Source organism: Sorex fumeus, unplaced genomic scaffold (genome assembly GCF_029834395.1).
Source record: "Sorex fumeus unplaced genomic scaffold, SorFum_2.1 ptg000098l, whole genome shotgun sequence".
NCBI lineage: Eukaryota > Metazoa > Chordata > Mammalia > Eulipotyphla > Soricidae > Sorex > Sorex fumeus.
The window spans coordinates 71,455,225-71,473,315 of record NW_026606155.1 but is presented as its reverse complement, the minus strand read 5'-3'; positions in this window follow the sequence as shown (position 1 = coordinate 71,473,315).

Genomic DNA, 18,091 nt, shown 5'->3' with positions numbered 1-18,091 from the left:
TTAGCATCTAAGGATCAAATGTGGGGGAGACACCACAGTCTCTCAGTGTGCCCAGACCAGCGTGCCTCCAGTAGAAAAACCCTCCACTGTATGGATTAATCAATAATGAATCTCTATTAGTGCAGCAAGAGACTTTCCAAGGAACAAGGAAAGGTTCTGGAAACAAGTCTAAGAAGATCAGAAGTAAGTGATCATCTTCTCCCCAGGCCAAACTCTCCAAGGGAACAACAGATCGTGATTGGTCTTCCTTTCAACTTAGAATGCACCATACTGGCTGACCTTGAACAAGTCACCTTGCCCCTTTGTGAGCCCTGCTTCTAGCTCTGCCCAGTGGAAGCAAATTTGAACACCTTCCAGAGCATGTTCTCAGATGTTTGCGTCAGAAGCACCCAAGAAGAGGCCTGGGCTCAGATCTTTTTTTTTTTTTTGGGGGGGGGGTCATACCCGGGGATGCTCAGGGCTTACTCCTGGCTCTACACTCAGGAATTACCCCTGGCGGTGCTCAGGGGATCATATGGGATGCTGGGAATTGAACCCGGGTTGGCCGCATGCAAGGCAAACACCTTACCCGCTGTGCTATCGCTCCAGCCACTGGGCTCAGACCATTTTGAGAAACACTGCTCCCCATACCTACCTCTTACAGATTTAGGAAGCCTAGCCGAGTGCTAATCTGTGAACTCCTCCAGTAATACTGTTCGACATCATCCGGAACTTGTGTTGCCAAGTTCCTGCTACCAACCCTGGTGTCTGTATTCGCCACAGAAGCCCTCTGCTTGAAGACCTTAGAGATTTTTCCCAATCTGGAAGTCCCAAGCCCCGCACCAACCCAACCCTAGAAAGAGCAAGGCAGCGAGAGCTTGTGCCCAGAGGTTGGAATTTGGCTCCATCTGGACTCCCAAAACCTAGATCGCCATCTCTCCAATCATATTTCAGGACTCTGAAATATGGGCCCAGCTCTGCCCCTGAGAGGTGAGAGGAAAGACAAAGTGTCTCTCACTCCCTGCCACAGGCCTGGGCTGTTCCACCCAGCGATTCCATTTCTAAGAAGAGAGATGAGAGGCCGGAAAGATAGTACAGTAACTAGGGTCTTTGCCTTGCATGCAACAGACCTGGCATCCCATATGTTCCCCTAAGCATTGCCAGGAGTAATTCCTGAGTACGAAGCCAGGAGTAACTCCTGAGTATCGCTGGGTGTGCTCCCCACCCCGTCTCAGAAAAAAAGCACAAAATGATCTTTGTATCAATCGCAAAGGAAGGAATGGATTCTTGCAGGAACACAGTCAGGGAGACACTAAGAGAAGTGTCCAGGACAGATCAGATGAAGAGGTAAGAAAGAAAGGTGATCTGATATGGTGGCTGTGAAGGACATAAGGTCAGGGAGGGCGCATACAGGACAGGAAACAGAGGTGAGGATTCCTGACAATAGAGCAGACAGCAGGGCCCAGGGGTGGGGCCTTGGTGCAGGGCTGGCCACGAGAAAGGGCCTGGACATACTCACTTTAGGGACAGCAGAGAAGATGTCTGTCAGAGCAGGGCTCGCACAGCTTCCCCAAAGACTGGAGGCCCCATGGGACAGGGCCTGTGCCTGGAGCTTAGAACTAAGGGACTCTGGACACAGAGTGCACAGGGAGCCTTTAAAGGGTCTGCGCTCTGACGTCATCTGTGATCCGCTGCCTGCATCCAATGAGGGAAGGGCTTATTTGCATAGTGCCTTGGCATTGGCGGGCAGTGGGAGGAAGAGAAAGGGGCATCTTCCCCCAGGTCTGGGGTCCCACTTATGTGAGCTTGTCTTCGTGGTACAGAGCTTGCAGAGTGACCCTTGATGCCTTAAAAGCCTGGACCTGGGATACAGCGACCATCATTGCTCCCCGCCAAGGCTCTGCAGCCCTGGTCAGTGTGTGCGGGGTTGTGAGCTAGACCTAGACCTAGACCTAGCTAGACCCGCTGAGCCCACTCGCATCTGGCCTGTTTTCAGGAATCTTCTCACTTACTTCAGTCCCACTACTGTTCCGCCTGGCCTCATGCCCCTTGCACCTATCCCATTTTAAAGACATGCCCTGCCCACCATGTATCTCAACCCCACTGGGTCCTCACCAGCTTGTAGTGAGCAGGCTGGTGTGGGAGGAGCAGGAGAAGGGTAACAGGAGGGTCGTCACCTTGCTTGCGGCTATGACCACCAAATCCCAGCCCCTCCATCAGAGACACTGTCGCTGCCCTCACGTGCCCTCAGCTTTCTCTCACCTCTTCCCTGTACAGGCTCTGCCCCTCTCTCCCTCTGCCCGCCTCCCAGATGGCTGGGGGGTGACCTACATTTTGAGTATAATCCACTAACACCTCTTAGACTATTACCCCAGTCTAAGTTGGAATAGGGATACAAGGAATTAGCCAAGGAGATGTTTAAAACTGTCTGAAGCTGTTTAAATAGGGTCTGTTCCACAACACAACTCAAGAGTTAAAGGCAATATCCAAACACTGCCCCCCTACCCTAGGGAGGGTATTAACAGGACATCTCTCCCAGCCCAGAGAAAGGCCTGGGTATCCATCCACCCCCAAACCCTGAAGTTATCAAAATCAACCTGGCCCCAGGGCTAGAGCAATAGTACATACAGCAGGTGGGGCACTTGCCTGGCACCCAGTTTAACAGGGTTTGATCCCTGGTCCCCTGAGCCTCTCCAACAGAAAACCCTGAGTGAAAAACCAGAAGTAACCCCTGAGCATCACAGGGTGTGACTCAAAAAAAAAAGTGAGGTGCAAAGAGATAGTACAGCAAATAGGGCACTTTCCTTGTATGCAGTAAACCAGGATCCACTTCCTGATATCCTCTATGTTCCCTGAGCCCACCAGGATTGATTTCTGAGTGTAGAGCCAGGAGTAACCTCTGAGCACCAGTGGGTGTGGCTCAAAAAAAAGGGGGGGGTCAATTTTCTGGCCTCATCTTAAATGTGCTGAATCAGAAACTCTGGGGATGGGGGAAAAACTCTGTTTTAATAATAAATAAACTGTGCGGGAGGTTTGGATGAACACTGAAGTTAGAGAACCGCTAATGTACATAATAATCTACAGTCCTATTAGATTTCCTTGGTGTGTTGTTGGGGTAGGGGTCCTCTACCACCATGTTGTGTGTATGTGTGTGTGTTTATGTGAATATATGTATATGTTAAGTGTGCTTGTGCATGCGTGCGTTTGTGTGTGTGTGTGTGTGTGTGTGTGTAGTCTCTTCCCACCTGTTTTCCTACACACATATCAGAAGGCCTAATGCAGATGACATCTCTCTTCACTCTTGACCTCCCTTGTGAAGTAGAAATCACTGCCACCATTCAAGAGGAAAGCCACCTCAGGTGACTCCCTGGACCAAGTGCTGCTGTTATTAAAGTCAATGCCAAACACCCTGAGTTTCAAATGTAGTCATAAAATGGGAGCAAGAATCATGGAAATAGGAAACCACATACATGCCCACAGGATGCGGAATGAAGGCGAATATACAGGAATATACAGAATTTCCCTCTTCGGAAAAGCAATAGAAAGTGTTGACTGCAGCCCCTTTCTCATGCCTGGTCTGACCTGGCCAGACACTAGCCACCCTGGCAGCTGTCAGGCCTCCTGTGATCCCCTTGTTTACGAGGCTCACAGCAAAGGCGGGAGAGCTAAGCCGCTAATGGGCTAAAGGAGTCAGACTAAACAAGCTCAGGCTAGCTGAGTCTTTTGGGGCTCAGACCAGGAACAAGGGCTGCTCGGAGGAAGGGATCAAGGGCACGGAGGAGACACACAGCAGTGGACACTGGCAGGTGGCTGATGGCTCAAGAAGCCCCTTGGGGAGGGGGGTATGTAGACTGAGAGTCACCTGAGCCAGGACATCTGGGGACAGGGAGACTCTGGGGAGACTCTTACCTCTCCCCACCACCCCCCTGGGGCTCAGCGCTTCTGCAGTGCCCCCTACTGCTCCCTCCTCTCCCGCACCCCATACCTGATACTCTAACCGCTTTCTCATCCCTCTCAAGAGCTGGTACCCCAATCTATCAAGCTCTGTTTTACTTCCAGAGTCTGCCCCAGGCTCAGATCTGCTGGGTGTTTCAGAGTCCAGTGCCCCAGTCCCCCATGCACCCCAGGTTTTGAATCTGTACCCCAGTCCCTCGTGCTCAAGTCTGACACCCCAGACTCTCAGACACACCCTGTTTAGAGTGGGCCACCTCTCCTGAACCCTTCTTGAGTCTGGTGCCCCAGTCTCCCATTCTGAGTTCAAGAGTCAGAGCCCCCCATTTCTCAGGCCCCTGGTAGTTCAGCTCTCTGGCACCCTGGTCTCTCGTGTACCCCGAGCTCTAGAGATGTCATACTCGAAACACTTCTTGGGAATGAGGACATAGGTCTTTTTCCTCTGTAACTACTTCCTGCTGAGAGTGGGTACTATCTTACCTAGAGGAATAGAAGGCTCTCTCTCTTTGATAGAGATAGAGATACACCATATCCAAAATCAGTTTTTTAAAATTTTTTTTATTGAATCACAGTGAGATTCACAGTTACAAGGTTGTTCATGATTGGGTTTCAGTCATAAAATGTTCCCAACACCCATCCCTACGCCAATGTACAATTTCAACACCCCAGTTTCCCTCCACCACCACCCCCATTCTCCTGTAGCAGGCACTTTTCTTCTCTCTCTCTCTCTCTCTCTCTCTCTCTCTATCTGTGTTTTTCTTTCTCTGTCTCTCTCTCTCTTTCATTTTTTCATTATACAAAAACAGTTTTTATCCCCATATCATTAGTTTAGTCTGAAAATGTTGGACTCCCTCAGAGTTAAATTTGGCAAGTATTAAGAACAAACGGGGGCCAAACAGAAGGCCCAGTTAGATCATCACTGGGCCCCAGAGAAGATGAGTCCAGGGAAGAAGGGAAAATTCCAATGACTAAATGTCGGATTTTTCCGTCCTGTCCCAGCAGTCCTTTTGTCTTCCTGACCTGCCCAGAGCGGCTGGAATATAAATAATATTCCTTCCTGTGCAAAGACAAGATCTCCCTGTCCAGAAGTTAACATGTCTAAAGCCCTGACATTTCTCAGAACCAAGGAAATGGGGTAATCACACCAGGACAGGATTTCCTAGAGGGTTCGAGCTGTCTTGAACAGCCTGGGAAGCTTCACTGGACAGCATCTGAAACTTAGTAAGAAGGTACTTGTACTGTGGTGGTGATTCTTGCCAGGCCAAAGGTTACCCACGAGGCATAAAAAAGAAAACGAGTAGGGATCCCTGCACAAGTACCCACAGGAAAGCTGAGTCAGAGTGGGGTAAAGGCTGGGCTAGAGTAATCTAATCTGGGATTCCCCAGATTCCTGCCAGGAGTGATCCCTAAATAAGCCCTGAGCATCACCAGGAGTGACCCAAAATAACAACAATAAAAAAGGAATAATATGATCTTGTGGGAAAAATATCCCCTCAAAGGGATATTTTTTTTTCTTTTTGAGTCACATCCGGTGACGCACAAGGGTTACTATTGGCTCTGCACTCAGGAATTGCACTCTGAGTGCACTCTGCACTCCTGGCATTACTCAGGGGACCATATGGGATGCTGAGAATCAAACCTGGTTTGGCCACGTGCAAGGCAAATGCCCTACCCACTGTGCTATCACTCCAGCCCCGGGAAGGGACTTTTAGAGTTCCTCTCATGAAAGTAATTGGTGGGGAGAGTTAGGGTCCACACTTGACTGTGCTCAGGGATCATTCCAAGAGGTGCTCGGGGTACCATATGCAGTGCTGGGGGGTCAAATCAGGGCTGATCATATGCAAGGCAAGCACCTTAACCCCTGTACTATCTCTTTGCATCCCCCTCCCCATGAAAGTAGCTTCTAAATTAAGATGCAGTTGAGGGACCAGAGAGATAGTTCAAAAGGCTGCGCACATGCTTTCCTCCAGTTGGAGGCCCCAGATAGAATATTGCATGGTTCCAAGAGCATCAGTGAGAACAATTCCCAGACCAGTCTAGGAGTAGTCCCCGTTCATTGCTGGGTATGACCCACAATCAATAAACAAACAAAAAAAGATGAATTTGGAAGACCAAAAAAAGGACTCAAGGAGCTAGAGAACAGACTTTGTATGCTGGAGCCCTGGGCAGAACCCAGTCTGGTTTCCCAAGCACTGCTGGATGGGGTCCCCGCAAATGGATGTATTTGAGAAGTACCAGATTTTTTCCTCTTGATAGACTACACCTTTGTAAACTCTTCCAGACATTCCACAATTTAGAAGTTGATTTGTCTAATTATTCCATAGAATAATCTCTTAGTCCCGAGAAGAGATTAATTCACTAAAAAGTGATCTCTCAATCCTTGATATCACTCAAGGGTTTAAATATAGAATACAAGACAATTCTACAGAGACAAAAAAAGAGGAAAAAAACTTTAAATGGAAGTAAATCAACAATCCATCTGGGAATTCTGAGAACTGAGACCTGTTTAAGATAGCTGTCAAAACATCTTTAGAAGACAGTTTCTCTTGATCTGCAGGGCCTTTTGTCCTCAGGTATTTGGAAAAACAGCACAAGTTTTGTCCAAGTATAATCACCATGGCAACCTCTGCAGTCTGTATTGAGTTCTCCATCGTAACTTGCATGGTACTTTAAAAGACGTCCTAGTTTTAATCAGTGCAAGTCATCTCTAAAAACTGGAAATGCAAGGCTGGAGTGATAGTACAGCAGATAGGGCACTTGCCTTACACAGGGCTGATCTGCACTTGATCCCCGGCATCTCATCCAGTCTCCTAAGCACTGCCAGAAGTAATTCCTGAGTGCAGAGTCATGAGTAAGCCCCAAGTATCACCACTTTGGGGCCCCAAAGAAAACAAAACAGAAACAGATGAAAACTGGAAATATTGGGACTGGAGCAATAGCACAAAGGGTAGAGCGTTTGCCTTGCACGTGACCAACCCAGTTCAATTCGCAGCATCCCATATGGTCCCCTGAGCACCGGCAGGAGTGATTCCTGAGTGTAGAGGCAGGAGTAACCCCTGAGCATTGCCGGGTGTGACCCAAAAAGAAAAAAAAAACTGGAAATATTAGTTTGGAAAATTACCACCAGATAATAGGGAATCTCAGATTTCATTCCAGTTTACATGTAAGAAGCAAAAACTTTTTTTTTAATGATTAAAATGACTAGAATCTGATAGCCACCAAAAAAGTGCATGTTGTTGCAACAGATTTTCCTTTGCACCTCCCTATTAATTAATAGGTACAGTAATGACTAAAAAGTTTTTCTCTAAAAATATTGACCACTTATTTTGCATAAGCACTGCAAAAATAGAGAATTATGTAGATTCTTTTCTTTTACTTTGCTGGAACTTTTTTTTTTTAAATTGGGGTTGTGGCTGGAGCAATAGCACAATGGGGAGGGCGTTTGCCTTGTATGCGGCCGACCCGGGTCGATTCCCAGCATCCCATATGGTCCCCTGAGCACCGCCAGGAGTAATTCCTGAGTGCAGAGCCAGGAGTAACCCCTGAGCATAGCTGGGCTTGACCCAAAAAGCATTAATTAATTAATTAAAAATTGTGGGGGGGTCACATCCAGCCATGCATAGGCTTACTCCAGGTCCTGCTCTCTTTGAGCCCTCTCTTTGCTGCCCCCACCACTACCAAATACATGATTTTTGGTTTCTGGTTGTGGGCCACACCCTGCAATGCTCAGGGGCTACTCCCAGGCTGGCCTCAGGGACTGTTCTTATTGATGACTTGGGACCATTGAAATGTTGGTGATCGAACCCAGGTCAGTCAGTGCAGGGCATGCACCCTACCCACTGTACTATTTCTCTGGTCCCTGGAATATTTTTTTATCAAGATATTTTAGATTGAGCTCCTGATGATATTTCTAGGGTGAGGAACCCTGTCCCTGAATCCTTTCTTTTCAGGAATCAGTCTCCACTGATCAGTATTGTCCTGACAGGGATCTGGGGTCCTCATCAACATGTCTAGACCAGAGACTAGCACAGGGGGTAAAGTGTTATCCTTGCATGCTGCAGATTGCAGTTTGATCCCCATCTTTCCATATGGTTCCTTGAGCATCTCCAGAAGTGACCCCTGATAACCGTGTCACTGGACCCCACACCATGCTGTTTCACTCGGGGCACCCTGGAGGGGGACAGATGAGATCCCTCCCCACCCCAAGGGACCCAGCCCCAGCAGCTGAAAACCTCCAGAACTCAACCACTGGCACATTCACAGCCACTGTCCACATGCTCAGACCAAGCCTCACCCACGAGTGAACCTATTCCTGGACACTTCATACCACACACCCTGCCCATACTCTATGAGTAATGCACCATATTTGATGAAGTTCAAAGTAGGATGCAAGAATATTAGAGGGAAATAGATTTTATACACACACACACACACACACACACACACACACACACACAAGGTTCAACCTCTAACAGCTCGGTTAGTAATCTTTTATAGAAGGGCTTGATGGCCCCTGGGTGAAATACAACAATCTTCACACTCTTTCCTCTAAGTATACTTTTTTGTAGCATTTTCAGCGGTTTTTCATAACAAAGAATACAAAATATATTATTTCAGTTCTGTTTTGGGGCAGGGATTGGGGTTCGTGATGAAAACATCCAAAACATGGCAGTGGGAATGTGTAATGGTGGTGGGATTGGTCTTTGAATAGCAAATGTAATGAAATACTGTGAAGTACTTTATAAAATTAAAAAATATAAAAAATAAGAAATAAAAAAAAATCTTCAAAAAAAAAGAGAAGTGACGCCTAAGCAAAGAGTCAGGAGTAGGAGCCCCAGAGTTCTGCTGGGCGTGACCCAAAAACAAAATCAAAGATCATGCAGTTCCTCTCCAGCACTACCTGCAGCTATCAGACAACCATAACAATATTCAGTGCCAGGTTCCATTAAATTAGGATGAAAACAAGACTGAAGATTTCAGTCCTTTTCTCAAGGAGCAGTAACTCAAGTGAGGATAACAGAGTACAAAGACTTCATAAAGGTGCTAGATACAGAGGTTAAAGCACTTGTCTTACATGCGGGCAAGGATTTTTCTTTCCACAAGGAGAAAGAACAACTATTATGGATGCCTTAGGAGCTCACTTAAGACTTCCCATACATTATCTTTCTTTTCATTGTAAATACTTCATTCTTAGAATTTTTATTCCTAGCTGCATGAATCATAGATGCCGAAACTCTAGGCAAGAAAGAGGTAGCAATGTTTCCAAACCTGTAAGGATCTCTACCCTCAAAAATAAATAAATAAATAAATAAATAGATAGATAGATAGATAGATAAGAGCAATGCCGTAAGAGCGCAGAAACCACGGAACTAGGGAGAATGGTAATGAGTAGTGGGAGAATTCAAAGAGGGCAAGAGCAGAGAGAGCCTAGACTTAGAGGCTAAATCTAGGATGAAAGTTTTATTCTAAGAGAAATGAGAAGCTACTAAAAGGATTTTCCACAGGGAAGTCAGGTCGTGAGGCTGAGTTTGAAAAGATCACTTTCAGGCAGCAACAGCGAGAGTGGGTAGAGCACTTTTCTTGTACACAACCAATCTCAGTTCTATCCGTAGCATCCTCTATGGGCCCCTGAGCATCACCAGGAGTATATTTCTGAGTGCAGAACCAGGAGTAACCCTTGAGCACTGCTGAGTGTGAAAAATATATATATTATTTTAAGTCTAGGGTGAAAGAAATTGTGTTGTTGTTCTGGACATCTCTGAGGCTATATTTTTTTCTTTTTTGGTCACACCCAGCAACGCTCAGGGGTTACTCCTGGCTCTGCACTCAGGAATTACTCCTGGCGGTGCTCAGGGGACCATATGGGATGCTGGGAATCAAACCCAGGTCGGATGCATGCAAGGCAAACACCCTACCCGCTGTGCTATTGCTCCAGCCCCTCTGAGGCTTTTTTTTTAATTGTATTTTATTTTTATAAAATTGTTCACAATAATTTACTACACTTAATATTCGCACACCAATCCCACCACCATTATACCTTCCCACCCCATATTTTGGATATTTCCATCCCGAACCCCAACCCTGCCCCAAAGCAGAAACTGAAATCATTTATTTTGTATCGTATATTATGAATAAACCGCTGAAAATGCTCCAAAAAACTTTTCTTAGGGTAGAGTGTGTGAAGATTGTTGTATTTCACTCAGGAGTCATTAGGTCCTTCTATAAGAGATTACTAATATGTTGTTAAAGGTTGAGGCTTGTGTCCTTATATGTATATATTTTATATATTTTACAGATATATCACTGTCACTGTCACCTCGTGCAGTTCCAGTAACACTGTAAGACTTGTTGTTACTGTGTTTGGCATATTGAATACATTACAGGTAGCTTACCAGGCTTTGCTGTGGGGTCAATACTCTTGGTAGTTTGCTGGGCTCCCCACTCATGAGCAGGGAGTATATATATATATATATATATATATATGTATATATATATATACACACACACATATATATGTAAAAATACATTTCCCTCTAAGATTAGTTGCTTTCTACTTTAAACCCCATCTAATATGGGGCCCTACTCTTAGAATATGAGTGGTATGAGGTATGAGGTAATGTCCAGGAATATGTTCACTCATTGGTGAGACTCAGCCCGAGCATGTGGAAAGCATCCATGAGCATGGCAACAGTTGAGTTCTGAAAGTTTTTGGCTGCTGGGGCTGGGTCCCTTGGGGCATGGAGGACCTCACCCACCCCCTCTCCAGGAGGCCCCAGATTAAACAGCCTGGCATGGGGTCCGGTGGCATGGCTATGGTGAGTCATTTTATGCTCTCTTCCGAGAGAGAGGGACAATGAGTCTCTGGATCATGGCCGTTGATGAAGTTTTCTGGCCAGATGGAGGAGATTTTTAAAATAAAAAGAAAAGTATCTAAATTGAGTCTGGGGGCTTGAAATGAAAACTTACGTACAGGAACTTTATTGGGAATGACTTTCAAAGGGAATGAAAGAGGCAAGACTTGGCAAAAGGAAAGAAAAGTTGAAAAAGTATTACACTTGCAACAGAAGTTTGGAATGACCCCACAGAAGCTCTGGAGCAGGGTGGAGCTCAGAGTTGTGCCAAACTGTGAGGACAAAGCCAGGCCTTTGCGTCCTTCGAACGGCCAGTCAGTAGGTAAACATGGCCCCAAAAGAAGCACCTCACTGGGAGACTCAACCCACCCACAGGCAGCTCTTGAGGATATATTCAGCCATCAGGCACCAACAGGCACCATCATTCAACCGCTGGGACAATGAGCCCCAGAATCCTTACTCGGAGAGCTGGCATCACCCGCCAGCATCCTCAGAGGGTCTGTGTAACAGTCCAGGGTGAGAGGTCTGATAACTGACGCTAAGACCAGGGCAAGACTGGGTGCATCCTGCCCCCTAGTGGCGTGAACTGGATATTGGCCAGCTAGGAAGGCCAAGGACAAAAAAAAAAAAAAGAATGGGTGGCTTGAGGCTACAGGGATAGCACTGCAGGTAGAGCATTTGCTTTGCACACTGCCAACCTAGGTTTTTGTGTTTTTTTGTTTTTGTTTTTTTTTAGAATTAAAGATAACTTTGGGGGCTGGAGCGATAGCACAGCGGGTAGGGCGTTTGCCTTGCACGCAGCCAACATGGCCAACACAGGTACGATTCCCAGCATCCCATATGGTCCCCCGAGCACCGCCAAGAGCAATTCCTGAGTGTATGAGCCAGGAGTAACCCCTGAGCATCACCGAGTGTGACCCAAAAAGCAAAAAAAAAAAAGGTAACTTTAATACGGGGGCAGAGAGACAGTAAAGCAGTTAGGGCACTTTCTTTGCACAGGGCTGACCCAGATTTGATCCCCCACATCCCAATGGTACCCACAGCGCTACCAGAAGTGGTACCTGAATGCAGAGCCAGGAATAAACCCTGAGCATCCCCAAAACCAATATATATATATTTAAATTTTTTATCTTAATGAATCATCATGAGATACATTTACAGACTTACAGACTTTCATGATTGTGTATCAGTTAAACAATGTTCAAGTACCCATGCCTCCACCAGCGCACATTCTCCACCCCCAATTTTCCCAGTATCCCTCCCCCGACCCCCACCCCTCCTGCCTCTGTGGCAGGCACAATCCCTCTTACTCTCTCTGTCCTTTTGGGTGTTAAGGTTTGCAGTACAGCCAATCTCATGTGCTGGGGGAAAAGGTAGCTGGGATGGAAAGAGGAGTACTAAATAAATGATGGTTAGAACAACCTAGGTTTTTTTTTTAATTTATTTATTTATTTATTGAATCACCGTGGGAAAGGTTACAAAGCTTTCAGGTTTAGGTCTCAGTCATGCAAATATCAAACACATTTTCCTTTACCAATACTTATTTTTTACCATGAAGAACCCCAATAAAGCCCCACCCCCCACCCCTCCCCGTCCCTGTGAGGCAGATGAATTCTAGTTAACACTCTATCTGCTTTGATTAGATTCATTGTTTCAATAAAAGTTTCACCACTATTATTTAGAGTTTCCCCCCCCCCCCCCAAATCAGACATGCTGAAAAAGCATTGTGAAGTGATTTGCTTTCTACAGCTGGGTTCAAGAATTAAATGTTGGTTTTGGATTTCTGCTATTTTACCTATTGACCCTGGAAGTATTTCTACTGAAAGTCAGATAGTTAAGAAATTGGTTTCTGTGCTCTGGAGTCGTGGCTGTGCTGGAGAGCCGCTCATGGGGGGCAACTGGTGGCCTCGGTAGGGCGTGAAGGGCGGACCAAAACGCCCCCCTTCCCATGAGGTTTTAGTTGCCCCCACTCCCCCGGCTCATACCTGCTGTCCACAAGGCTCCCATGCGGCCGCCATCTTTCTTTCCAGAGAGGAGAAGGCAACTGGGGCAACACCCTTTCCCCTCCGGACAGACATGATGGCCTGGATTAACGCATAGTCCGTTCACTTTTCTGCTCCAAGCTGCTGGGTTCTGCATTAAGTCCTTGTGCTTCTGGGGCCATGGCTGTGCTGGAGGGCCGCTCGCGGGGGGCAACTGGTGACCTCGGTAGGGCGTGAAGGACGGACCTGAACGCCCCCCTTCCCATGAGGTTTTAGTCGCCCCCAGTCCCCCGGCTCATACCTGCTGTCCACAAGGCTCCCATGTGGCTGCCATCTTTCCTTCCAGAGGGAGGAGGGCGGAAGGGACCAACACCCTTTCCCCTCCGGGAAGACATGATGGCCTGGATTAACGCATAGTCCTTTCACTTTTCTGCTCCAAGCTGCTGGGTTCTGCATTAAGTCCTTGTGCTTCTGGGGCTGTGGCCGTGCTGGAGAGCCGCTCATGGGGGGCAACTGGTGACCTCAGTAGGGCGTGAAGGGCGGACCGAAACGCCCCCCTTCCCATGAGGTTTAAGTCGCCCCCACACCCCCAGCTCATACCTGCTGTCCACAAGGCTCCCATGCGGCCGCCATCTTTCTTTCCAGAGAGGAGAAGGCGACTGGGGCAACACCCTTTCCCCTCCGGACAGACCTGATGGCCTGGATTAATGCATAGTCCGTTCACTTTTCTGCTCCAAGCTGTCGGGTTCTGCATTAAGTCCTTGTGCTTCTGGGGCCGTGGCCGTGCTGGAGAGCCGCTCGTGGGGGCAACTGGTGACCTCGGTAGGGTGTGAAGGACGGACCGGAACGCCCCCCTTCCCATGAGGTTTTAGTCGCCCCTACACCCCCGGCTCATGCCTGCTGTCCACAAGGCTCCCATGTGGCCGCCATCTTAACTATGGCTCCAAACTTAACTATGATTTTCAGAGAGAAACGTTGGGTGGTTTACTTCCCATGGATCACTTTGTGAGTAGAGAGATATTATTTTTTTTTTCCTTCGGGATCTGTGGATCCTGCCCTCCATGTTGTCCTTCTCTTCGGCTGAATGCCAACAACCTAGGTTTGATCTTTGGCATCCCATGTGGTCCCCTGAGCACTGCCAGCAATAATTCCTGAGTGCAAAGTCAGGAGTAAACAACTGAGCACCACAGGGCATGGCCCAAAAACAAACAAACAAACAAAATGTGAGCAAAAGAAGAGAACAATTAAGGAACAATTAAGGTTCCCTCACAGGAACCCTTGCTCAGTCTACTGAAAGTTAAGGAAGGATACAGAAATATGAAACTGTCATTCTTTCATCCCACCAACTCTTATTCAACTTGTACTTGAAACAAGGGGGGGGAAAATTAGACTTAAGCTTTCAGTTCTTACTCAAGGAGCCACAGAGCACCAAAACGTCATAAAGGTAGATGGTACAGGGGGTCAAGGCACGTGATTGGTTAAGCCAGGAGTACCCCTGGCTCTAGGGATACGGCCCCCCAACTAACAAAAACTCTCATAATGTGTTATAAGTACAAATATATAGGCATATCAACGGTATAATAACAATACAGAAGAGACATACTTTTTTTCCTTTTGGTTTTTGGACAACACATAGAGGTGCTCAGGGCTTATTCCTGTCTCTGTGCTCAGGAATCACCCTGGCAGTGCTCAAGGACCATATGTGGGATTAAACTGGGGTTCACCAAATGCAAGGGAGGTGCTTTAAACCCTGTACTATCTCTCTAGGCCCTTTTTTCTAACAAATCAGGGAAACAGAATAAGATTACTGAGGCAAAAACAACTGAGGGGGCCAGGTGGTGAGCATGGATTAGGTGGTAGAACACAGGCCTTATAAATTCAAATACCATTTAGCCCCGGGGCAGCGCTGGGCCAATGCCTCCCCCATCCCTGCTGGGCAGTGGCCCCATGGACCTCTAGCTACTAACACTTAGTTGGCAAAACAGTAAGAAAAATAACAAAGATGATAAAACCTTGGTCATTAGAATGAGAAAGACTTAGATTCAGTAGCTCCTGCTGTGTGACTCTCAGCAAATGATTTAATTTCTCTAGGCTTCCGTGTTTACATCTGCAAAATAAGGTTGTTTTGAAATTAAATGAGACGATGTATGTAACCTGCTGGCACCAACATCCACACAACAAACACGAAGCCTCCCCCTTAACTCTCCAAAGTGAACTTACAAGTAGAGTTCTGAGAGTAGCTTACTAGTGGCAGGGAGAGAAACAGTTTTGCAGAAACAGGAGGACAACCAAATGACTTCAGGCAGGCACGAGATAAGTCCCCAACTAAGGTGGGAGCCAAATGCAGATTTGAAAGGTCATTGTGAAATCTAAATCCAAAGGGCTGCAGTCTGATTGGCTGCGGAGGATAAGAAAGGAACAGTCTAAACTAATTCAGATTCCTCTGGGGCGGGCAACTTGGCCAAAGCAGTTTGCAAGGACAGGGACCAGTGAAAACAGGTTGTGGAAAAAATGTCTTTCCAGAGCCAGGCTCTGCTGCCACCAGTGAGCACACACCTTTTTTGAGGTCTAAAAGGTAATCTGTGACGCAAGAAGCAAGAGCCAGCACTGGTGGGAGCCCAGAGACCAGCTCTGTGATCCAGCAAATTGCGAAGAAGCAAGACCATTTCTGAAAGAGACTGAAGAGATAGGTAGTATAGAGGGCAGGACATTTACATGTGGCCAACATGGGGTTCTATCTCTGGCACCGCATATGGCCCCCTCAGCCTTGCCAGAAGTGATCTCTGGGCATAAAACCAAGAGTAAGCCTTGAGTACCACCCGGTAAAGCCTCAAAAACAAATTTTTTATTTATTTATTTTTACTTTTTTCCATAATTTTATTTATTTATTTGTCTTCTTATATTTATTTATTGAATCACTGTGGGAAAAGTTACAAAGCTTTCAGGTTTAAGTCTCGGTCATACAGTGATCAAACACCTTTCCCTTCACCAGTATTCATTTTTCACCACCAAGAACCCCAATATACACCCCTCCCACCCCTCCCAATGCCTGTGAGGCAGATGATTTCTACTTAACTCTTCTCTACATTGATTACATTCATTACTTCGAGAAAAGATGCACCATTATTGTTTAGAATCTCCCCCCCCCAACAATCAGAATCGCTGAAAAGGCTTTGTGAAATACTTTGTTTTCTATAGCTGGTATGAGAATCATATAATGTGGTGCGGCTGCGCAATTTTGAATTTCTGCAAAGAGTCAGATAATTACGAGATTGATTTCTGTGCGTCTGGTGTTGTAGCTGTGCCGGAGAGCCACTCCTGATGGGCAACTCGTGACCTTGGTTGGGGCTGAAGGACGAGCCGGTACCGCCCCCCTTCCCATGAGACTGCAGTTGCCCCGTCACCAACGGCTCATACCTGGCTTTCCTATAAGCTCTGAGGCGGTGGCCACCTTGCTGGGGGGGAGGGGCGGGGGATAGGCGGAAGGGAGCAACACCCTTTCCCTCCAGGGGAAGCATGGCACCGTAGTTTAACTCATGGTCCATTCACTTTTCTGCCGCAAGCTGCTGGGCTCTGGATTAAGTTCTTTTGCCTCTGGAGCCATGGCCTTGCCGGAGAGCCGCTCGTGGGGGGCAACTAGTGACTTCCGTAGGGTGTGAAGGGCGAGCTGGTATCGCCACCCTCCCCATGAGACTGCAGTTGCACATCAACACCAGCTCATACCTGGCTTTCCAATAAGCTCTGACGCGGCGGCCATGCGGTCCAGATGCATTTCTGCCAAAAGCCGCTGGGTTCTGAGATTCGTTTCTGAGTCTCTGGGATCATGGCTGTTAAGCAGTTCGATCAGGAACCAGAGAGGCCAGGCCTCCAATTATATAACTGAGACAGCGGTGGTTTGTGGGTGTGTTTCCCACATGCCTAACTTTTGGCTGTTTACTTTCTTGGTAAACTTTTCCCCAAGTTTTTGGGGTCTGGCCAAAGGCACAGCAGCAATTGTGGGGTACCTGAAAGTCTGACAGTGCCATCAGGCTGCTGATGCACTCTCCTCACAGGTACAGATTGACCTGCTGGTGGCAACATACCCCCACAAAATTTTTAAAAAGATAATTTCTGGTGCCTGCCATAGAGATAAGCTGGGGGAGAAGGAGAGGCGGGAGGGGGGGGGCTGGAGGGAAATTGGGGACATTGGTGATGGGAAATGTGCACTGGTGGAGGGTGTTAGAATATTGTATGACTGAAACCCTACCACAGCTTTGTAACTTTGTATCTCATAGTGATTCAATTTTTTAAAAGTATTTTTTTAAAAAGATACTTTCGGGGCTAGAGCAATGGCACAGTGGGTAGGACTTCTGCCTTGCAAGCAGCCGAACTGGGTTCCCCATATGGTCCCTCGAGCACCGCCAGGAATAATTCCTGAGTGCAGAGCCAGGAGTAAGCCCTGTGAATTGCTAGTTGTGACCCAAAAAGAAAAAAAAATTAAATAAAAATAAATAAATTAAAAAGATACTTTCTGTAGCAAATATCAGAAATCCTTTCACTTTGGTGAGAGGCTGAAGAGATAGAACAGGGGTTAAGAATTTGACTTGCACTTGGCCCACCCGAGCACCGCATGTGGTCCCCTTTTCATCACCTGGAGTAAACCCTGAGCACCCCAGTCTTTGCCTCCCCCCAAAACAAAATCCTCTAGAGAAAGAGCAGGAATGTACTGACTCCTGTTCTAATATCAGGAATGGGCATTCTGGATACTCTGTTTGGCCTCACCTATGCTGGCTCTGAGCTTACATTCAACTCAGCAAGAGAACTCATTTTTTAAGTTTACAGGAAACAACCCAGAAAGAGACCCCAGGCCGATTCTTTTTTTTTTTTTTTGCCTTTTTTGGGTCACATCTGGGGATGCACATGGGTTACTCTTGGCTCTGCACCCAGGAGTCACTCCTGGCGGTGCTCAGGGGACCATGCGGGATGCTGGGAATCGAACCCAGGTCGGCAGCATGCAAGACAAACGCCCTGCCAGCTGTGCTATGGCTCCAGTCCCCCAGGGCGATTCTTAAACCATACCAAATGCCAGGGTCAGAGTAAGGAACGCACAAACTGCCTTCTCTGAGTACTTGCCTCCAGGAAAAAAACAAAAAAAAAACAAAAAACAGATCCAGTGGGAGTTTCTTAAAGCAACCTTGAAGTGCTTGAGTAGAAAAGTGGGGGAGTGGGTGCTGGCAGATGCCTACCATGGGTGTGCTGGGTTCAAGGTGCTGTTGTATCAGAGGGTGACAGTCAGTGGTTCCGAGTAGAAAAGGGGCGTCTGGGTGAGGAACTGCCTGGTGGTGGTGG